The following is a 21,969-nucleotide window of genomic DNA, read 5'->3' on the forward strand; positions in this document are numbered from 1 at the left end:
AAATATTTTAATGTTTATTTATTTTTGATAGAGAGAGAGAGAGCGTGAGTGGAGGAGGAGCAGAGAAAGGGGGAGACATAGAATCTGAAGCAGGCTCCAGGCTCTGAGCTGTCAGCACAGAGCCCAATGCGGGGCTTGTACTCACAGACTGTGAGATCAAGACCTGAACTGAAGTGGGATGCTTAACTGACTGGGCTGTCCAGGTGCTCCAAAGCTCTTTATGTTTTAAAGATGTTAGGTTATGGGGTGCCTGGGTGGCTCAGTCAGTTAAGCGTCCGACTCTTGGTTTCGGCTCAGGTCATGATCTCACGGTTCCGTGAGTTGGAGTCCCTTGTTGGGTTCTGCACTGACAACTGCAGAGCCTCCTTGGGATTCTCTCTCTGCCTCTCTCTCTCTCTCTTTCTCTCTCTCTCTCAAAATAAATAAATAAACTTAAAAAAAAGATGTTAGGTTATAATCATTATATTCATCATAGATCTTCCTCTGTATTTAAATGTTCATGTTTCCATCTCATATCCTTAAGTTCAGTGTTTTGATGTGCTTGGGCTCTCATCATTTCCCTTGAGATTTCTTACATGACTCCGACTTAGGGTGCCCTTCATCATTAGTGATAAAATAAATATTCTGCTATTTTTTTCTTCGCTTGTATGTAGTTAGATTCCTTTGCCTGCGTGTGTAAGTACTTGTGGGTGTGCATTTATGTGCATGTGTTTCACCATTGAGAATTTAATGGGAGGTGGGAAGGATCTTCTTTTGCCAAAAGGACTCACCAATGGTCTCAACATGATTTGTTAGATAATCTTTTCTTTCCTAATGATTTAAGGTATCTCTTGTCACTAATTTAAAAACAATTTTACTTAGGGGTGCCTGGGTGGCTCAGTCGCTTGAGTGTTTGACTCTTGGTTTCAGCTCAGGCCGTGATTTCAAGGTTTGTGGATTCGAACACCACATCGGGCTCTGCTCTGACAGTGTAGAGTCTGCTTGGGATACTCTTTCCCTCCTCTCTCTGTCTCTGTCTCTCTCTCTCTCTGTCCCTCCTGTGTGCTCTCTTCCTCTCTCTCTCTCTCTCTCTCTGTCCTTCTTGTGTGCTCTCCTCCTCTCTCTCTCTCTCCCAAAAATAATTAAGTAAACTTAAAAAAACCCACCAATTTTATTTCACTTCAGTGTATCTTCCTGTAGTGAGTCAGGTTCTTCTTCACCCTGCTAGGACTCAGAGAGAGACTTTGAGGGGCAGGGTAACCTTCTCCTGCATTTGTTCTCTCCTGGGCTCTGCCATTCTCTCTTGTCTGCCTACTGGGAGCAGACTCACTGAGGCTCGACTCTGAGGCATTTAGGGAAAGTTGGACTCAATATCTGAAACTGGTCAAGGCACCATGCATTGGCATGAAAACCTACCAGGCTAATTTAGTCACATTAATAAATGTCTTTCTAGCATTATCAGAGTATAGCTTTCTTTGGTTTGTCTGGCATTAGATCTAAAAACACACAGCTTCTGAACAGATGCTCACTTAAAAAGTAAATACTCTGACAAGGACAGAATATCTGCAGCCTAGTATCCTAGTATTTAGAGACCTGAGTCTCTATGGTGATGGTTTCTTCTTTTACACAACACCGTGCATTTGTACAAAGGGGGGAATGCCAGTCTTAACTAACTAAGACAAGAGTCGACAAAATGTTTCCTTTACAGGAAGCCACTAGCCACACACACTCAGAAAGGTGGTTGGGAGTAGACATCTCTATATTAAGTTAATGTGCTCTTTCTCTCTCTTTCATTCTTTCTTCCTTGCTTTTTTGCTTCCTACCTTTCTTGCTTGTTGGCATTCAACTCAGTTACACAGTGTCATAGTTCTTGCCAGCTGGTCCCTGATAAATTAGTCACAGAATTTAACATCTCAAGCTATGAAGCATTGTCAATATTAATTTTCTGCATTTTCCATAAATTGAGCGTTGGAAATAGACACAAGAGATTATTTTTAAATTTTAAGAGGCAATGGGAGGAAAGGACTCTTGCTGCTTCAGGAAAGTATTGTAATTTATACCAAAATGCTGTAGGATTTATTTTTTAAGAGTTTTTTAATATTTATTTTTGAGAGAGAGAGACAAGCAGGGGAGGGGCAGAGAGAGAGAGGGAGACACAGAATCCAATGCAGGCTCCAGGCTCTGAGCTGTCCACACAGAGCCCAACGCAGGTTCGAACTCACCAACTGTGAAATCATGACCTGAGCTGAAGTAGGATGCTCAACCAACTGAGCCACCCCGGTGCCCCAAAATGCTATGGGATTTAGATGGAAGCATTTAAAGACCTGCTCAAACCCTGCCCAAAAATGTGGTCTGTGTTTTAAAATAAATTAGTTCAATATTTATCCTGAATTCAAATGCAACATTTTTTTTTCCTCCTTAGGCAAATCAAATTGACATTCCTTTTCTTTGCTATTTATTTATATATTTATGTATGTGTGTATTTTAGTCTATTATAATTTCTGCTTCTGGATGTGTATTTGGATGGTGTGGAGGTGTTACAAATATTCAAAATGTTCTAAAGGGTTGTAGTTTTATTTGCAAGTAGTAGACAGCAAGTAACAGAAAAACCAACTCATACCGGCTTACATGATAGAGAACCCGTCCCCCAGCTCCTACTCCCCCATCCTCTACCTCCTTACCTTGTACTTCTTTTCCTTTTTCCCACAGCACTTATCACTGTCCAACATACTATCACTTTACTTGTTATGCTTATTGCCTATTGTTTGTCTCCTTCTCCACAAGGACAGGGATTTGTGGATTTGTATTGGTTTCATGCATTAATGCATTCTAAGGGTCTGGTACTGTGTCTGGCACATAAGTAGATACTCAATAAATATTTGTTGACCTCAATTTCACCAACTGATATCCCTGAAAGGTCCAGGTGTCTGGTGAGGTGGAGTCCTTTAGCTCAATGATGTCATCCAGGACCTAGTTCTTCATCGTTTTCATGGTCTACTTTGTGTTCCTTAGTGTTGACTCTATCCTAAGTCAGGCCCCTCCTGTGATCCACAGACAGCTCTATCTCCGGGGATTGTCATTCAAATACAGCAAGGGGGTACAGAAAAGGTTTATCTTGCATTCTCAGCAGGAGGTCTGAGAGTCACTCTGAAGTAACTGGCTTAGGTCACAGTCACGGTGGCCAGGAGAAAAGATGTGCTATGGCTTAGCCTCAGCTACATGTTCCCTCTTTACCACCAAGATGGAATTAGCCTTTCAGGAAACACATGGGTCCCCAAGCAGAAATTGAAGGGCTGCTGGAGAGGGGAAAGTGCAGAATGGATGTCCATGCTAGTCAGCAAGGAGCACGTTAACCAGTAAAGGTTTACCATTACAAGCAAACAGAATTTGGGAAATCCCCTCTCTGTGACTTCTTCTTAGTTTATGTGACCGGAGCTGAGATTAGACTCAGTTTATGTGGTTAGACTGAGTTTATTTTCTCATTTTTTGGTGAGTTTGAGATTTCCTGAGTTGAAGGAATCTTCTAAAGGGATTCAGGAGAGCGAACAAAAAAAAAGCCGACTTTAAGGATTAAAACAAAAAATTGTTGCTTCTTCATTCTTTCAATTGATAGAACTTGACAGTGTTGTAAAAGAAGCAGTCACGTCACCCCTTTTCATTCTTATTCTGCATTGGCTCACCAGACGCTGGTACTTCTTCTTCTCCATCTTGGATTTATCGTCCAAGTCAGGTAGTGTAGAGAGAGGTCCCAGGTTTGTAGCCAATGGCCATGAAAAGGGTGTCACCCAGAGCTGCTCCTGGCAAGGCCAAACTCATCGCTGCCTGGAGAGGACCAGCTCACTGTGATAATGACTCCTTCCTTTCCCTTCTGTGTCCCTGTATTTACTAACTCAGTATCCAACCACAAGTACAATGCTGTTTGATTTGGCTACCCATAATTCTTTAACACAGGTGCAGGTTACTACAGGGAGGTGCTGGATATGGCGTAATTTCCTAAGTTATGTACCAGGTCAGCATATGTGCCAGAAGGTGTAATTCAGTCTCCGGGATCTTGATCTCCTATCTTATTCATGAGGGAAGCACCCTCACTTTCTAATACCTCAGCTTACAGAAGTAATATATAGAAATATATATTACAGAAATATTACTTTCTAATACCTCAGCTTACAGAAATAATATATAGAAATATATATTATAGAAATAATATATAGAAATATATATATATAGAAATAATATAAGTGATCATTGTCTTCATTCCTCCAGCTGGCTCCTCAGGACAATTTTGTTCCTGTGGAGTAGTGTTAATCAAACATGAATTACGTGAGGACGAAATATGGCCACCTACCTGTGCGTGGTCCAGTCCCTGCTGGCCTCGACAACTCCATCTCACGCCGATTTCCCCTTTGTCATTCTATTTCAAACACACTAACCTTTAAGTTGCTGAAATAATCCAACATCTTTCCTTCTTTAGGGTCTTACACTGCCTGGAGTCAAGTTCTGCCTTCATCACTTGCTAGCTGTGTGACGAAGGTATTATTTATCCTGTCTATGTTTCGTTTTACTCATCTGTGATGTGGAGCTAACAATAGTTCTACTTCACAGGACACTGTGTTAGCATTAAAGGGTATATATGAAGTTCCTAGAATGTTCCTAGTTCATAGTAACTAAAAATGTTAACTCCTCTCCCTCCTCTTCCTATTCCTTCACCATCTTCTCTTTCTTTTAGAAACTCCTTCCCTTCCCTTTTCCAAGTCTGTTTTTTTTTTTTTATTGAAGTATAGTTGACACAAAATGTTACATTAGTTTCAGGTGTACAACAAAATGATTCAACAAGTCTACACGTTATGCTATGCTCACTGCCAGTGTAGCTACCATCTGTCACTGTACAACACTATTATAATACCATTGCCCATGTGCCCTATGCTGTGCCTTTAATCTCTGTGCCCAAATCTGGATTTTCAGTGACTTAGTTGTTATATGAACTGTCACTACTTCAGAGGCCTTTTCTGACCACCCCATCAGAAGTGGCTCTTTTGTTCCTTTCTTGCACACCCCTCTGTCTTCACTGCATCTGTTTCAATTTGCAGTTATATATTTATTTGCTTTTATGTACTTGTCTGTTACCTTTCTCCATGAATAGACTGAAAATTCCATGATAGCAGCGTCCTTAGCTGTTTCATTCGTTGCTGTGTATATTACATGTGTCTGCACAGAGCAGGGAGTCAATACATATTTAGAAATGAAAGCCTGATTCCTCTGAAAGGTAGAGGAACTGCAAGGGGAAACTGAAATTCTGAATTACGAGTCATTCTGTAATATACTGGGCCAGAAGCCACGCTGCTGAGTAACCTCCATGGGGTTGGGCACGGGGTTGGGGAAAGGAAGCATCCCTCCTATCGAAAAGAGAATGCCATGCAGGCTGAACGTCTCCAATTTCCAGGGCCTCAGCTGTGGAAGTAGAAGGAAGTGCCAAGCAAGTGACAGTGTGATGGCCAGCAAATGGCCGGGAGAGACCTTAGACTAGCTTCATGCAGGGACCTGATTCACCAACACATGGAAGATATCTTCTAGGGACCTCCAGAAGTATTTGAAAGATGCCTTTCAGGGAGGGTTGAAGGTCTGCTATTCCCAGGCTACAAAAGAGCCAAGGAATTTGAGTTGGTGTTCTCATCTGCACAGTTGGGTAAGACCACAGGAAACTTGAATTATAGTATTAATGTTATCACAGCCAGGACTCATCCCCATGCACAGGATTCAGAGAGAGAAATATTCCAGTAAAGGGCCATAGTTTGTCCACTGAAGAGTGTCACAGTAAGGGAGGAAAGTACACAGTTTTATCAAAACTCCCATATCATCACCTAGGTGACCTTAACAGGCTGTAGAACGTATCGATGGGGAAAATGGATCATTTTCCATTGTGCTGAAGCTTTTAAAAAATCACATTTCCAGCATTACCCAACAGAAAAGAATGTGGAATATGTTTATCTTATATTATCTGGACAGCAGGGAAAGGGGCAAGCTGATAAACATTTTTAGTAAGCTGGGAAAAATTTGCCCTGACACTTTTAATGGAGAGGGTGACCACCTGAGAGGAAGTCACACCTGTGCTCTTTTTACCCATTACCAGCTCCACTTTATGTTTATTTCTTTAAAAAAATTAAGTTTATTTCTATTTATTTATTTATTTATTTATTTATTTTGAGGGAGAGAGAGAGCACAAGCTGGGGAGGGGCAGAAGGAAGGAGAGACAGAATCCCAAGCAGGCTCCATGCCATCAGTGCAGAGCCTGATGCGGGGCTCGAACTCACCTACTGTGAGATCGTGACCTGAGCTGAGATCAAGAGTCAGATGCTTAACTGACTGCAACACCCAGATGCCCCTTACCAGCTCCATTTTAAAAACTTGCAACAGGAGTGTATAACAAAAAATGTGAACAGCCTTCCTCCTCTGTTGCTTAGCCAATCCTATCCCTTAGAGAGAACCACTATTAAGACAGGCTTGTGGACATTCTGTCACTCCTTCCACATATGCAATCACTTGCACATGCCCCCATCACTTTGAACGATCAGCTTTTGATTGATAGACGTCCTCTTATTGATAGGCTGTTTCCAGTATTTCTTGACTACAAACAATGCTGCGACGTGAGCACTTGTACAAATATCTTTGTATGTATTTTAGAGTATCTGTGAACTAAATTTCCAGATGTGTAATGTCTGTGTCAAAGTTATGGGCATTGAAAATTTCCAGGGCCTAATTTTTTTTTAAATTTTTTAAATGTTTATTTTTGAGAGAGAGAGAGAGAGACAGAGACAGAGACAGAGCATGAGGTGGGGAGGGGCAGAGAGAGAGAGAGGGAGACAGAGAATGGGAAGTGGGCTCCAGGCTCTGCACTGTCAGCACAGAGCCCGACACGGGGGCTCAAATTCACGAACCATGAGATCGTGACCTGAGCCAAAGTTGGAGGCTTAACCGACTGAGCTACCCAGATGCCCCTCCAGGGCCCAATCCTGACTGGACATCTACTGGCGAATGCTGATGTGGGCACCCTGCTTTGAACTGAGTTTGGACTAGATCTTTAAAAGCCCTTATGGCTCTTACAATGGTTTCAGTAATGGTTTTGAGCAAATGCAGCTGACAATGAGCCCATGTTTTCCATAAATGTCAAGAGAGGACAGAATCGATTCAGCATGGACTAAATACCCTTAGCTATCACGATAAGATAGAGTTGAAAGGAGGGCTTCTCCCATGAGCAGATAACATAGATGTTTGAACTCAAGAGTCTTGATATATAAAGAGATTCAATTTCTTTGTACTGAATGGAGGGCATTGCACCAGGATTGGCACCAGCCCAATCCATAACCTTTGAGTTGAAGTCCTCGTGACTGTGTCATCAGCTGGTTTCATAACAGAACATGGTTCAACCTGCCCAGTCCTTGGCTGAGGATCCTTTTAGGAAAATCCAGCTTACTGCTGAAGTGTCGTAGGTGACTCAGGTAGTAGAATTCTGCCTTTGAGTCAGGACAGAATTTTATCTTTTCCCTGGCGTGGGGGTTTAGTCACTAGAGCTAGGCTCTAAAGTCATATTTCAGGACCTATAAAAATTCCTTACAGAATATGTTATCTTGAAAAGGCGGCCTCATTTTAATCGAAAGATTCATGAACTATTTCCTAAAGATTCTACTTCAAGTCTAGTTTAAAATATTATTCATTTCCTTTCTAGGAATAGTACGTTTGACCCTGGAGAATGATCACCATGTTTCCATTGGTAAGTCAGATACAACAAGAGTGTCCAAACCCTATGACAGAGGTTTTAGGGTGTTCTTAAATAAAAACCAATAGCTAATCTTACAGCAATTATCTCTAGATAACAGGTAAAGCTTCTCCTTATTACAATTTTGAGTTTTTTTCCAATTTAATTGAGCAGCACCAGATCCTCAATCTATATTACTGAATTTTCTTAAATTTTATGAAATGGACAATGGAAGACTGCTCAAAAATCACCAGATTTTATGGGAAGGAATACAGAAAATTGAACCAATTTGTTAAACAAGACATGTAAACATGCATGTAAGTACAGGAGAGAATTTCTCTAAAATAGCACACCAAGAATAACTTCAATGAATGCTCTAAAGATAAGACCCTGACCTACACACATGTTTTTCTCTTTGGGGCTTAAAGGTGCTGCCCCCAAGATGTTAATAGCTACATTTATTTCTCCAACATAAATCTATATTGTTACCAACCAAGAAAGGCCGGGATAAAGAAGTAGTTAGATATACACATGATAAGATAGAGCTAATAGATGGTTATGTCCTGTTTAGAATCCCCAAACGATCCCTAAATTATTATATTGAATATAAATTACTATTTCTGTTTCTAGCCAAACTTTCACCCCAACACTGATGACTTTACTAGCATACTACATGGAAGTTTGTAGAGCTTGTTTAAGTGATATATCATGCTCTTTGGTTCTGTGGCTGAGATGGCAAATTACCCCTAATATCTAGCTTTGCTCCATTCTCAGTGATGGACTTTAGGCTGGGTCCATGGCTATGCAGAAAACGACTGCATTTCTCAGGATCCCTTGCAGCTAGGTGTGTCTGAGTGATAAACTTCTGACTAATGGCTTGTAAGGGGAAGTGCCACATCGGTGGTAGCTTCTGGGAACTTTCCCTAGCAGACCAATGATATCTGTGCTCCAAGCCCTTTAGGCTTCTTCTTTCCCCTCTCTTTCTACTGGTAATGTAGGTCTGATAGTGGTACCTCCCTCCTGGACCAGAACTTCAGAACCAAAGCTTTGGGACAGCAGAAGAGAAACCTGGGTGGAACCTGGGCCTCCAAAAAATTTGGAAATGAGAGCTGCCATACCAGACCCAGGTTCCTACCTCCAGACTCTTATATGAGAAGAGCCTTCTATCTTTTCTTAAGCCACTGTTAATTTGTATCCAGTTCCCATTATTCATCACTTATTCCTTTGACGGACATTAGCCTGATTTTCCTCGATAAAAAAACCTGACACATTTTTTTCTGAAGTCAGTATCAGGCTATATGATCCAATGCATGGCCCAGCAAATGGACAAGAATGTTTCGAATTGAGATGATGTTGAATAAGATCCAGAATGGAAGATTGCCATGTGTTTAAACTGCATATATGTCAGTAGCTTAGGTGGTGGCATTTTGGTTAGAATGGTTACAAGTAATTTAATCCCTAGTGATACTGAAATATGTAGAATGTTGATGGAACATTTTAGGGGGGAGAGGCTTACAGATCTTCCCTTAGCTTTACTATGTCAGGATCAGTGAGCCTCTCTATTTTAAACCTCAAAAGACTTTGGCTGTCCAGTTCCTCTCCACCCCCCATCAAACACACCTCTTGTTAGGAGGTGTGAGAGTATATGTAAATGTACACTCTTTTATCCACATCTCTAATTTATCTGCTTTTTTTTTCTTTTCCAAATAGTTTTCATGCCAGAAGTCCTTAGAAAAAAGAAAAGAATGAAACAAAAAGAACAAGGCAATATCTTGGTACTGCTAATGAGCCATATGTCTGGATAAATCAGAGGCAATGACAAACGAACTGGATTATTGTTTTACTGGTCTAGTTAGGAAAAGCACATGTTTAATTTATTTACATTTTAATTTATTTACATTATCACACTACAATCACACTTCGTTGGCTTTTCTTCTAAAGCATCAGATGAGATAAGTTAGTGTCACTGCTCTCTTATCCTCTTTTAATGAGATGGGCCTTATTTTTTATTTTATTGTCATTTTTTTTTTTAATGAGAACGACTTTAAACCTAAAAAGCTAAATAATATGCAAGATATTTGCAGAAGGCAGAAGTGGTCCCCAAATTCCTCTAATAAAACCATAGATTATTCTTATTCTTAAGCCCCCAGCTTCCCCATGATTTTGCTCCAAAAGCTTCCTCAATCCAGGAAGTTTTATTGTTTGATTTCACATCCACCCTATCTACCCTCACAGCTACTTTCCTGTAATTTTGAAATTCCTTTTAAACTCGACTTGCATCATGTCAAATCCCAGAACTAGCCCTTCGGTCATCGCCATTTACCTCACTGAAGACATCCCAGAAATGTGGCTCAAAGGAAGGACCCTCTTGGAGAATGGGGTTGCCCGATAAATGATTCATTCACTACCGAGGTGGATTTTTTTAAATGTCATTTTCACTCTGGAAAGTAGGAAACTGGGTTTCCTGTCTTTTGAAGCATCACCACACAGCCAGAAGCTGAAGATCAGAGCTCCCAACTGTGGAAGCTTTCAATGACATGGAAAAAGGGTGATCCCAGAGGTGTGAGATCTGAGAAGGAGGTCTGAGAGCTCACGCCTATCTTTCTCTTTCCCTGCTTGCTGAACATGCAGAAGCAGCCTCACTAACGTGCAGCCGTGATGTGACTCACGGTCAGCTGACAGAGCAGGAAGTCACCTCAAGCTGCACTGACAGATGGGAAAGTCCAGAGTAGATTGAACGTACTTTTTAAGTAAAGGAAATAGGGCACTCTGTAGCTGATGGGCTGTGTCACAAGGTCAGAAAGCCCGATTACATTTGGTAGTGCTGTGCAAGGCAGTAGCCTGGGCATACATTGATCTGTGTATCAAGTCATTACTATAATACTTGCAAGCCACACATGCATGTTTCAGTCATTAAATACAGAAGAGAACTTTTGCTGGAAGGACGAAATCACCCAGTTTTTACCGGGCTGGATTAAATAAGAAATTAATTGCTGGGGTTGGCGGGGGTGGTCGTAAGCAAAACGTGAAGCGGGACATCAGCTCTCTCAGTGTGGTTGCCTGCTTTTTGGAGTCCTCCTCTTGTCCCAGGGGTCCAGAAATCTCAGGAGGCCCTTTTTCTTTGAATGGGAGAAAGCGAACTGTTTTGTCAATCAACAAATCTGGAAATATATGCACACCTGTGGTGTGCCAAGTACCCTGCCAGGGAGTATGGAAAGACCAGATCTTTTAAGAGCTCTGTCTAGTTGAGGCAATGAGATGTAAATATATTGATAGATGAGTAGCAGCGTAAGAGGTGTTCGAGGAAGTATATGATGAATTACCAAGGCAATATCAAGAGGACAGATACGCTGTGGGCGTTAATAGGAAGGTGAGGCTGGTGTGGACAAGGTTGGCCAGGGAAGTGTTTGTGCCAACAGTGGATCTGGAACTACACTCCACTTTGAAATTATAAGTAGGGGCGCCTGGGTGGCTCAGTCGGTTGAATTTCCACTCTTGATTTAGGCTCAGGTCATGATCTCACGGTCTTGGGATTGAGCCCTGCATCAGGCTTCGTGCTGAGCACGGAGCCTGCTTAAGACTCTCTCTCCTTCTCCCTCTAGCCCTCCCCCTGCTCAAAATAAAGAATTTTTTTTTTTTTAAGTACAGCTGTCGGTAAGTGGCAAAGATCAGATCAGCTCTCCCAGGAATGGCAAAAGCCAAGGTAGATATTTGAGTAGGATGCTGGCGCAGGTATGAGAATCTGAAGATCTGGGTTTGTTCTGGTTTAGAAAGACTATTGAACAGAGAAGCTTCTCTTTCCTCATCTGTAGAATGGGTGTAATAAAGGCCCTACCTGCCATTCAGATCAAGTGAAATAATGTGAATCATGGTGTAAACTATAACTGATATAATAAACTTAAGTTATTGCTAATGGTGATGATATATTATGAATTTAGGAATATAATTTTGCATATAGAGGTATTGCTTAACTTTAAGGGCTTAAGTGACAATTTAAACATCAATACATAGGTTACAAAGAAGAGTTAGAGGTGTGGAGGGTTAACTGTAGATATGAAATCACAATGAGCACACACATAACCTTGGTTTGAGGTCTTGGGTGAAGGCATTAAAAATATTATGACTAACGCAGATATTATTTTTCTAGGAATATTTCCTTTTTTCCCTAAGAGTGAGGATAATTTGCTCACAATGTCCAAACTAAACATTACATTTTTAATCTGAACTTATAGAGCTTGCACATTGCGTGGTGCATATCAAGAACCCAGTCTATATTGAGTGAGGGAACTTTCTGGATTTAAGGTGCAATCTGGTAATCAGTGCTTCTAATCTGGGGAATGGGGGGCATTTTTTCCCCTCTTAACCTTGATGGAAAAGTGCTTGGAATATTTGTAGTGGGATCAAAATTCACACAAAATGAACCAGATATTCATAAAAAGAAAGAGTACATCTTTCTTTCTTTTTCTTTACAAGCTCATCTTGCTCAGAGCTCCTGTTTATCCTGATGAGAAGAAGGGGATCTTTTCCTTGACAATTTCTGTTCTCTCCAGGCCAGCAAAGGTTCTGTGGGGTAAATACTGAATCCATTCAAAGTTTAAACCCTCATTCAGGACAGTTTCTCCCCTTTGAAGAACTTCCCTCCCCCTCTTCTCTTGCTCAAGACTGGAGGACTGTGTGGGGGTGGAAGGGTGAGGGGGTTCCCAAGTTGCCCACTGCAGCCCCTATCCTTCTGTTGGGGAGTGGGCTTCCTGAGTTCTGCTGTTCATAGAGGGGTGATTAGCCCCATCCTTCCTGGATATTGTGCTGTTGTTCCCCACTGATGTTCAGGGACCTGCTCACAAGGTCTCCATGGGTCTGTGGATTGTCTACTCTGTCCTCAGGCCTCATCCAGTCAGATAGTCCCCTTGGCATGTATATCCTCCCTTCTCCCCCAGTCACATGTGCTCCTTGCCATCTTAGCGCCACGCTGCTGTGTGTGAGCCCTCTGGAACCCTGGGCAGCCCCAAGCCAGTCCATTCCTTCAGGTCAAGGGTGCTGGAAGTCTGCAAGAACTGACTGTTCTCCAAGCTCACGCTGTGTTCCCAGGTTCCCCGAAACCTCTCTAATTGACCCTGTGCTCTGGTCCAGCCCTGGCCCTTCTCCTGTCCCTCCCATCTGGCCATCCAGTTCCTTTCTGCAGCCCAGGAAGGGTGCTGTGGGATTTAGTGAATTAGTCCCTTCTTGGGGTTAAGAACCACCTGTCTCTCCGTTCTGCCCCAGAACCAGTCCTCCAACATCAAGCCCATCAGACCACACACATTTCCTTTTTAACCCCTCCTTTTTTTTTTTTTCCTCAGCAAGGCTCAGCTTTTGCAAAACAAAAGTGTTTCTTTTCAGACATTTGTCTAACTGTAATCTTTTAAGATCCATTTTCAAACAAAGTGCAGTGGCAGCTCTCATTCTCATTGAATTCTGCCCAATGGATCCAATGGGTAGTAACTTGTGAGACAGTTCCAGAAAAGGAATCACTAGAAACAAAACGATATTGACTCAATGCTTCAAAAATGGTGATTCTGTTACAGAAGTTTAAAGTATTTTGGTAGTTGTGACACTACTATGAAATGAGTTATGGCAACATCCGTCCCCTGGTTGGGACAGACTTGGTCATTCATTCTGCAACTGAAATGTTCCCAGGTTATGAGTCATTCACAAAATATTTGTTCAACAGCTACTTCATTCCCAATGTGGGAGAGGTGGACCATGTTTTGGCAATTGGTTGCTAAACACCAATAGGTAAACCACCCAACATGAAACAATTAATGGGATAGGAATAAAGGTAGAATTTTGGAGGCCCCAAACAGTGGAAAACCCTGGAAAAGTAGTGGAGTAGGACCTTGTCAGAATAGTGCGCCACAGTTTGAAGCCAAAGGTAACCAGAGAAAAGTGCCTTATACCGTCAGGAACCAGAACAAACCTAAAAGGCTCAAGGGCAATTAGCCATATACAATAAAGGAGCAAGTCCCAGGAGATCCAGCCCTGGAGGGAAGGGAGGACAGCAGGGCGAGGAGGGACCTTACCTATTTTGAACCAAAGGATGTAGTGACTGGTCCAATTCAGAAGAGTAGACTTTTCTGCTGACTTATTGGACTTTTACCATTCTGGGTTTCTTCCCCTACCTTACTTTTGGTTTTTGCAATTCTTGCTTGCTAAAAGCTTGAAGCCACAGGTGAATGTTCAAAGAGAAATGGGAGTCTCTAGGCCTTCAGTTATTTGTGGTGGCAGCCACCATTTCTATTCAGGATTCCAGGGAGATGTGAACACAGATGTGGAAAAGCTAGGCAGGGTAGGGTTAGGATTGAATGATGGCAGACGCTGTTATCCTTCCTGCTTGGATGACGCAATGCAAGCAATTTTAACAAAAAATCATGCACGTGCTGTGTAAGGTCCGTATGTTTTCTTCCTTAGAAACAGCAAAGCTCCATCAGCCCATCACGACCTGACTCTCTGCTGGTAGACGTGACTAATAATGTCATGCGGGCAAAGTGAACCCAATGCTAAGCTGCAGTATTTCACCCACACTAGACCAATATGGGGGAAAGCATTTTTTTTTTAAATATTTTCTCAACGTTTTTATTTATTTTTGGGACAGACAGAGACAGAGCATGAACGGGGGAGGGGCAGAGAGAGAGGGAGACACAGAATCGGAAACAGGCTCCAGGCTCCGAGCCATCAGCCCAGAGCCTGACGCGGGGCTCGAACTCACAGACCGCGAGATAGTGACCTGGCTGAAGTCGGACGCTTAACCGACTGCGCCACCCAGGCGCCCCAAGGGGGAAAGCATTTTTAATTTAAAGTTTGGGGTTTAGAAGTCTTTGGTCCTTAATCTCAAGGAATTGATCTATATAGGCGTGCCCTGTTCACGGGTGTAGTCACTGCCGCGTGTGACTCCCTAAACGAATTATAATTAAATAGAACTAAACGTTCAATCATATTAGCCACATTTGTAAGTGCTCAATAGCCACATGTGGCCAGTAGCACGTTATTATATTGGGCATTGCGAATACAGATTTACATCATCACAGAAAATTCTACTGAGCAAGACTAGTACAGACCGTAGTGCAATAGTGTGGCAAGAGGAGAACAGAGGTTCAGGACATCTGTTGATAGTGTTGCTTTTTTTTTTTTTTTAAGTTTATTTATTTATTTTGAGAGAGTGAGCATGCGTGGGAGAGGGGCAGAGAGAGGGGAGGGGAGAAAGAGAGAATCCCAAGCAGGTTACACACCCACCGTCAAGGCAGAGCCCGACACGCAGCTTGATCTCATGAACGATGAGATCTTGACCTGAGCTGAAATCAAGGGTTGGATGCTTAACCAACTGAGCCACCCAGGCCCCGCTGTTGCTTTTTAATAACATGGTTTGGGAGTGGGAGTAGAGATGAAAAGAAGAGAAACCCATCATCATTTTCCTCAGAAATGTGGCCCAGTCACTCTCTTTACCCCAACTGAAGCTATGTGAAATAGCACTGTGAATTTGGAAACTGAAAAGGAAACTTGGAGAAATCAGCTGTGTTTAAACACTAGCAGTCATGACTCAGCCCTTCGGTGCCTGGCTTAGCAAATAGCCACAGCAGGCGGGAAGATCTACAGTGCCCCTCTGTCCTATAATCAGTCCCACTGGGTTCAAGTCCAGTTGCTCCATTCACTAGCTGTCCTCATTGTGGGGCAAATTGGTGCTTTTGATATCTCTGATCTTGAATTTTATATCTTGTAAAGGGAAAATAATTATGTCCATCTACAAGCATTTCAAGCAGAGTCAACGAAAACATATACAAAATATTTGGCACATAGTAGGTAGTCAATAAAAGAAGTTTCCAGTTTGGAAATTTATCTTACTAAGAGAATAAATGTAAACATATTAGATTTTTAACCTCATGGAAACCCTTAGTTATAAAAAGATCAGACCATAAACATTTTAGAAAGCATGCATGGGACACCTGGGTGGCTCAGTCTGTTAAGCATGGAATCCAGCCCCATGTTGGGTCTAGCTGACAGTGTGGAGCCTGCTTGGGATTCTCCCTCTCACTCTCTCTGCCCTTCTGCTCTCCCTCTCTCTCAAAATAAATAAATGTTTTTAAAAAAGGAAAAGGTACGTAAATATTTACCAGATCTTTGTATGTGGAAGGATCTTTCAAGTTTAAAGGTAATGAGAAACAGAGAACACTGATCAATTTGATAACATAATTTTTTAAACTTCGGTGCAACAAACAGACTACATACACCAAATTAAAAGGTAAATAAACTGGGGAATATATTTTCAACCAACATGACAAACAATTGTTATATTTGATTTTTTCAAAATAAATGATAAAAATCTCTGAGAAAAACTCCAGTATAAGGAAAAAATGCAACATTGCATGAAACTAAAAAGAAATAAAAATTGTTAACAAATGAAAAACATTTCAATGTTAGGAATTTAAAATATTGAAATTAAAATAACTGAAGATTATTTTTCTTCTCTCTCTCGCTCTCTCTCTCTCTTTTTTGTCTGTAAATGTGGTGATTCAAAAAAATAAATGACGATTACACTTCAGGAGAGGCATATGAAGCAAGCACTCATGCTGTACCCAAAATAATAATTGTGAGATGAGGATCTAAAGTTTTAGATAGTACAGGATGCATTTTTGGGTGGGATATTTACTAATTGCTAGTTGTCTCCTGGTCCCATGTCAAGGGTTGAGCCTGGACTCAGACCATACAGTTCCTATCATTGCATAGAAAAGACTTCCTTTGGGCCTATTATAGTTAGACCATATGGTTTTACTACCTTAGGAAGAGGAGGTCCAGCCAAGGAGAGGTGATGTCAAGTCAATGCTTTCCCGCCTAGGGGATTGTGGGAAGGAAAAGGGAATAGGGCAATTATAGAAGTGTATTGTCAGTGTTCTGATTCTCTTGAACTTAGTTTTTTAAGCAGGACTGTTTGGGCAGGAGTGAAGTGATACGGTAGAAAGTTCAGAAAGGACTAGAGGACCTGGAGAACAGCCATACCAGTAGCAAGTATGGCTCTAGAACCGCTTTGTCACAAGTGTTGGTGTTGCCCTGGTAGATGGAATTGTCTAAGCCAGAGGGTCTAAGGTGGTGGCCCTGGTTGCTGACAGTTTGGTAAGGACGTAAAGGAATGGTCTGCGGGCTAATATACCAGAGGCCTGAGGCTGGGGCTTTGGGGCCAGAAGCAAATGACCAGGACTTCAGGGTTGGGTTGGAACACAAGACTTGGGGGTTAGGCTGGATAAGAATACAAAATACTTAACACAGCGTTTGACAAATAGGGCATGTTAAGTATCATAATAACAAGAATAAAGTCAACTTTTGCATGATATTAACATGTTTATAATTTTTATCGTATGAAGAAGTGTTTATTACATTTTTAAGGAAAGGATGTAGGGTGTGTTTCCTTAATATTATATACGCACAAAAAAACCCATAAAGAAACATACCATAGTTTTTACAGCGTATCCCTAAGAGATGAAGTTATATATACTTCATAAATCTACCAATATTTATCCATTCTACTGCTGATGGACATTGGGGTTGTTTTTAGTTTGGGGCTGTTATGAATCACGCTGCTACCAATATTCTTGTGCATGTCTTTTCATTCATTTACAAGGGCACATACGTTTCTGTTGGGTTTGAACCTAGAAGTAGAATATCTGGATCCTCCAGTAGGTACACATTTAGTTGCCTTAGCATGATGCCAAACAATTTTCCAAAATGATTGTATGAATTTCCACACTCACCAGCAGCTTAGGAGCGTTGCCATTGTTGCACATTTTAATGAACACTTGGAGTTATCAGTCATTTTAATCTTAGCCCTTTGGGTGGGTGTGGAGTGGTATCTCAGGATGGTAAATTGCATTTCCTTGTCAACTAACGAGCCCCTTTTCATGTGTTGACTGGCCTTTCATGACTGCCTGTTGGAGTCTCTCACCCATTTTCTTCTGTTCTTTCCCCTCTCCTTTCCTTTCCTTTCCTTCTTTCCTTTCCTTTCCTTTCCTTTCCTTTCCTTTCCTTTCCTTTCCTTTCCTTTCTTTAGAGAGAAAGAGAGAGAGAGCAAGTGACTGGGAGAGAGGGACAGAGGGAGAGAGAGAGAGAGAGAGAAAGAATTTCAAGCAGTCTCCACACCCAGAACAGAGGGTGGGACTCAATCCCATGACCCTGGGATTATGACCTGAGCTGAAATCAAGAGTTGGATGCTCAACTGAGTAAGCCACCAGGTAGTCCCATTTTCTTTTCTTTCTTTCTCTCTCTCTCTCTTTCTTTCTTTCATGTTTTTAATGTTTACTTATTTTTGAGAAAGAGAGAGGTGGAGTGCGAGAGGGGGAGGGGCAGAGAGAGAATGAGACACAGAATCCAAAGCAGGCTCCAGGCTCTGAGCTGTCAGCACAGAGCCCGACACGGGGCTCAGTCCCGCGAACCACAAGATCATGATCTGAACCTAAGTTGAATGCTTAACCGACTGAGCCACCCAGGTGCCCCTCCCCCCCATTTTCTTTAATAATCTTTATTATTTACAGTATTATTTAGAATTTTCGTTAATAATACTTTAATAATCATAAAAAGTATTATTTCAGGAGTGCCTGCGTGGCTCAGTCGGTTAGGCGTCTGACTTCGGCTCAGTCACGATCTCATGGTTCATGAATTAGAGTCCCACATCGCGCTCTCTGATGTTGGCACAGAGCCTGCTTCAGATCCTCTGTCCCTCTCTCTCTTTCTCTCTCTCTCCCTGCCCCTTCCCCCCACTCTCTCCCTCTCTCTTTCTCTCTCTCAAAAATAAAATAAACATTAAAAATATATTATTTCAACAAAGAAAGGGAATTAAATCACATTTTTTCCCTGCCCTTAATCACATTTACATAAGCAATCTGACTGAGGGGTAACATCTTACCTGGCTATCCATAAATGGACCACCAACTTCTTGATCTGCTGTCAAATGCTCGACCCCTGAGCTATAACCCCACACACCGGACCACCAACTTTAAACAGACATTGCTTTATCTGTTCCTTCCCAAAAGTGATTATCATTTTATACATCGCTTATTGTTATTTATGTGCTTATCTTATGTCTTCTTCTAGACCATTAACTCTCAAACAATGGCCACTTTTTGATTCCCTTTGGTGTAATGCACCTAGCACTGAACACTGCCCACAGTAAAAGCTTTTGGAATGAACAGGAATGCATGGCTTTGAATAGCTTTTTATAGGACCTAAGCACTGGGATGCAAAATTCAAATAATCTAGTCTGCCGTTTCCTTTCAAAGGCAACCAAATTGAGGTCCAGAGACCTGGGTCTGAGAGCAAATGAGCAATGAAATAGGGCAAGTACCTTGATCCCTAGTCTCCCTCTGTTGCCCTTACACTACACTATTTCTAAGAGATTAGAAGGAGATAAACAATGAATTATAGCTCCCTCCAAATGTACACCACAGAAACTCTTCCAACTAAATAATTTTTTAAAATTAAAAATTTTTTTTTTTTTTTTTTTTTTTGAGAGAGAGAGAGTGAAGCAGAGAGACTGAGAGTGAGCAGGGGAGGGGCAGAGAGAGAGGGAGACACAGAATCCGAAGCAGTCTCCAGGTTTTGAGCTGTCAGCACAGAGCCCGACACGGGGCTCAAACTCACAAACTGTGAGATCATGACCTGAGCTGAAATCGGACACTCAACTGACTGAGCCACCCAGGCTCCCCAGAAAGGAGAATATTCTTATCACTAGAGACAAGAGTTAATGCTGAGATGATTCTGCACAAACAGATCTTATGAAAATAACCCTATCTTCCATTAATTTCGCCCATATATTTCCTAGTCACTCCCCGGAAGCCCAAACCCCTTTCCTTCGTCTAGTCCCTTTATAATTTAGTGCCCTTAGCTAAAATGGTACATAAGCCTGAGTCTTCTTTGGGGGTTTTCATTTCTTTCCTCTGCAGGCCTTCCCCATCACATTAAAATAGTAACATCCAATAAATTTGTATGCATTTCTCCTGTGAATCTGTCTTCTGTCATGCAGGGGGGACAAAATCTCCTCTAATCTCTTTGGGTGTCTTAAACTGGGCCTAAGAATTAAACTGACATAAGACCGATTAACACCTTCAGGTAAGCCTTCACAAGAGAATGAAGAGCAGGAAGCTGTGATACCTTTTAGATAAAGAAACCATCCACTTGTGAAAAATTGACAAGGCAAAGGGATTGGGCTTTGGGTACTGAGTTGTGAGGAAGTAACCAGGAAGATAAGGGTGAGTTTAACAAGGTTTGTGAGTACAGCTTTCCTGGCCCCAAATTCCCTGTCTCTGGTGATAAGCCTGCCTGCCTTCCTTCCGCTACAGGGAGGGCATCTTTCACATGGGGGCTTTATCTCCTACTTTCTGGGAGAAAAGGAGGATCAGAGTGTCCCTTTTGTACCTGCTGTTTCTTAAGTGCCTTGAATTCAAAATAACCAATATGCCAAAGTGGCATGTTTTGGGCTGACATGCTCTGGTTTCCTTCAGTCAGGTTATTTCACAGCCTCCGGGAAGCAAACATGAGAGGAGAGGAAACGTTATTCCTCTCCTGCACCGTACAATGCCCTCTAGTAATGTTGGTTTCGAGAAGTAGAGAGGTCAGGTCAGCCTACCCTTGTACTAATGTTTGTGACGTCATAGTCAGTTTAGCAGGGATTTTCCCAAGGTTAGAAGCTTCCTGATTCCCGTCGTAGAGATTTGGAAGGCAGTCTTCATCCTTGGCGGCCGCGTAGTGGAAAGTACTAGAGGGATCAGGATCAAGGCCGAGCGTTAGGTTCGTAATAGCAGATATAAAATAGGATCCATCAGGCTACCCAGCCAAGGCATGGAGACTAGATACACAGTAGCCTAAGGTTCATGTAAGCAAGTCTAGTCTGCGGGCTTAATAACCTCAAACTCAAGCATGGTAAAAATGTGGTAAAAAAATGACTGAGGTTTTCATAAATTTAACGTTTGTTGGCATCTGCATAACTGTGGTTGCTAAAGGGATTTCAGAGAACTTTGGAAAGATCATCAAGTGAAATATAATCTTCCTCAATAGATCTTTATTTTAGTTGAAGCTGTTTTCTTTCAGTCAAAAGATGCCTAATGCAACCATAAGGTATCCGAGTATAGAGAAAGAGCCTATGTCCAATTCTAAAACATGAAAGGAATCATTCCCACTTCTGTTTGGTGGAAATACATCAAGCAGCAAGACAACTGTAAACACCTTTTGGTCTCCTTTTACTTATAAACAACAAGCGGTGAGCCCACTTTTACAACCTATCATGTTTGTGTGTAGAACTCGCAAATTGGAAATGTTTGCAAATGTTATTCCATCTCAGACACAAAACTGCTTTCTCATAGCAGTGACCTAAACTTGAGAGTAGAGAAACTGGACCTTATGATTCTTTGTTCTTCCTACAGTACCAGCGAGATAGCAGATCTTTGGTACATACTGATTATTTGCTGACTGCGGGAAAGGAATAGTCCTTTACACAGTTTGGGCGGAAATGGCCACAGAACAAAGACGGCATTGGTTCTCAAGTACATTTAAAGTACAGAATGTTCGGGCAAAAGGTGAAAGCACATTAGGCTGATTTTCAGTTCATAAGTTTTCTTGCTCTGAAATATGTATATGTATATATATGTGTGTATATATTTATATACACACATATATATACATATACATATATACATATATATACACATACATACATATATATACATATACACATATATATATGTGTATATATACACATACATATATATAGATATATATACATATATATACACATATATATATGTGTGTGTGTGTGTGTGTATATATATATATATATGTTTCTTGTTAGTAGAGGAAAGACGCAAAGTTTTGAATGTAGCAGGGAAATAATCCTGAAAAAAAATTTTTTTGATTGTTCCCAGGCTTTAAGTTGAGACTTTTCCAGGCTGAAGTCGCTTTTGTGCTGTGGTCTGCAGCTGTATAAAATCTGAAGCTCAGTCTTGGACCAAACTCATTAACATTTTCCCCCCAAAGATCTTTTAGGGGACTTAATGAGACTTTAGTTTTCACTAAAGATAGAGAAATACACAATAAACCAGAGCTGCAAACATCTTTGGTAAGGAGAACAGTTTTTATTGTGACTTGCTCTTCTCAGGCATTTCTGCAACCAAACCAGAAAAAAGAATAGGGTGAAGAAATGAGGACACTGCGGCCAACACTGGTCTCTTCTT

At 41.5% G+C, this 21,969-nt stretch overlaps 1 long non-coding RNA gene across 2 annotated transcripts in view; it reads right to left on the bottom strand.

Moving 5' to 3' along the window:
- The window catches only part of LOC128315508 (uncharacterized), a 33,702-nt gene extending 13,190 nt beyond the window's left edge, over positions 1-20,512 (bottom strand). For both annotated transcript variants that reach the window (XR_008298314.1, XR_008298313.1), the window contains exon 1: positions 20,226-20,512. This is a non-coding gene — a long non-coding RNA (uncharacterized LOC128315508). The remainder of the gene's footprint in view (positions 1-20,225) is intronic.
- Positions 20,513-21,969: the final 1,457 nt, after the last annotated feature.

Source organism: Acinonyx jubatus, chromosome B2 (assembly GCF_027475565.1).
Source record: "Acinonyx jubatus isolate Ajub_Pintada_27869175 chromosome B2, VMU_Ajub_asm_v1.0, whole genome shotgun sequence".
In the NCBI taxonomy this organism is placed as follows: domain Eukaryota; kingdom Metazoa; phylum Chordata; class Mammalia; order Carnivora; family Felidae; genus Acinonyx; species Acinonyx jubatus.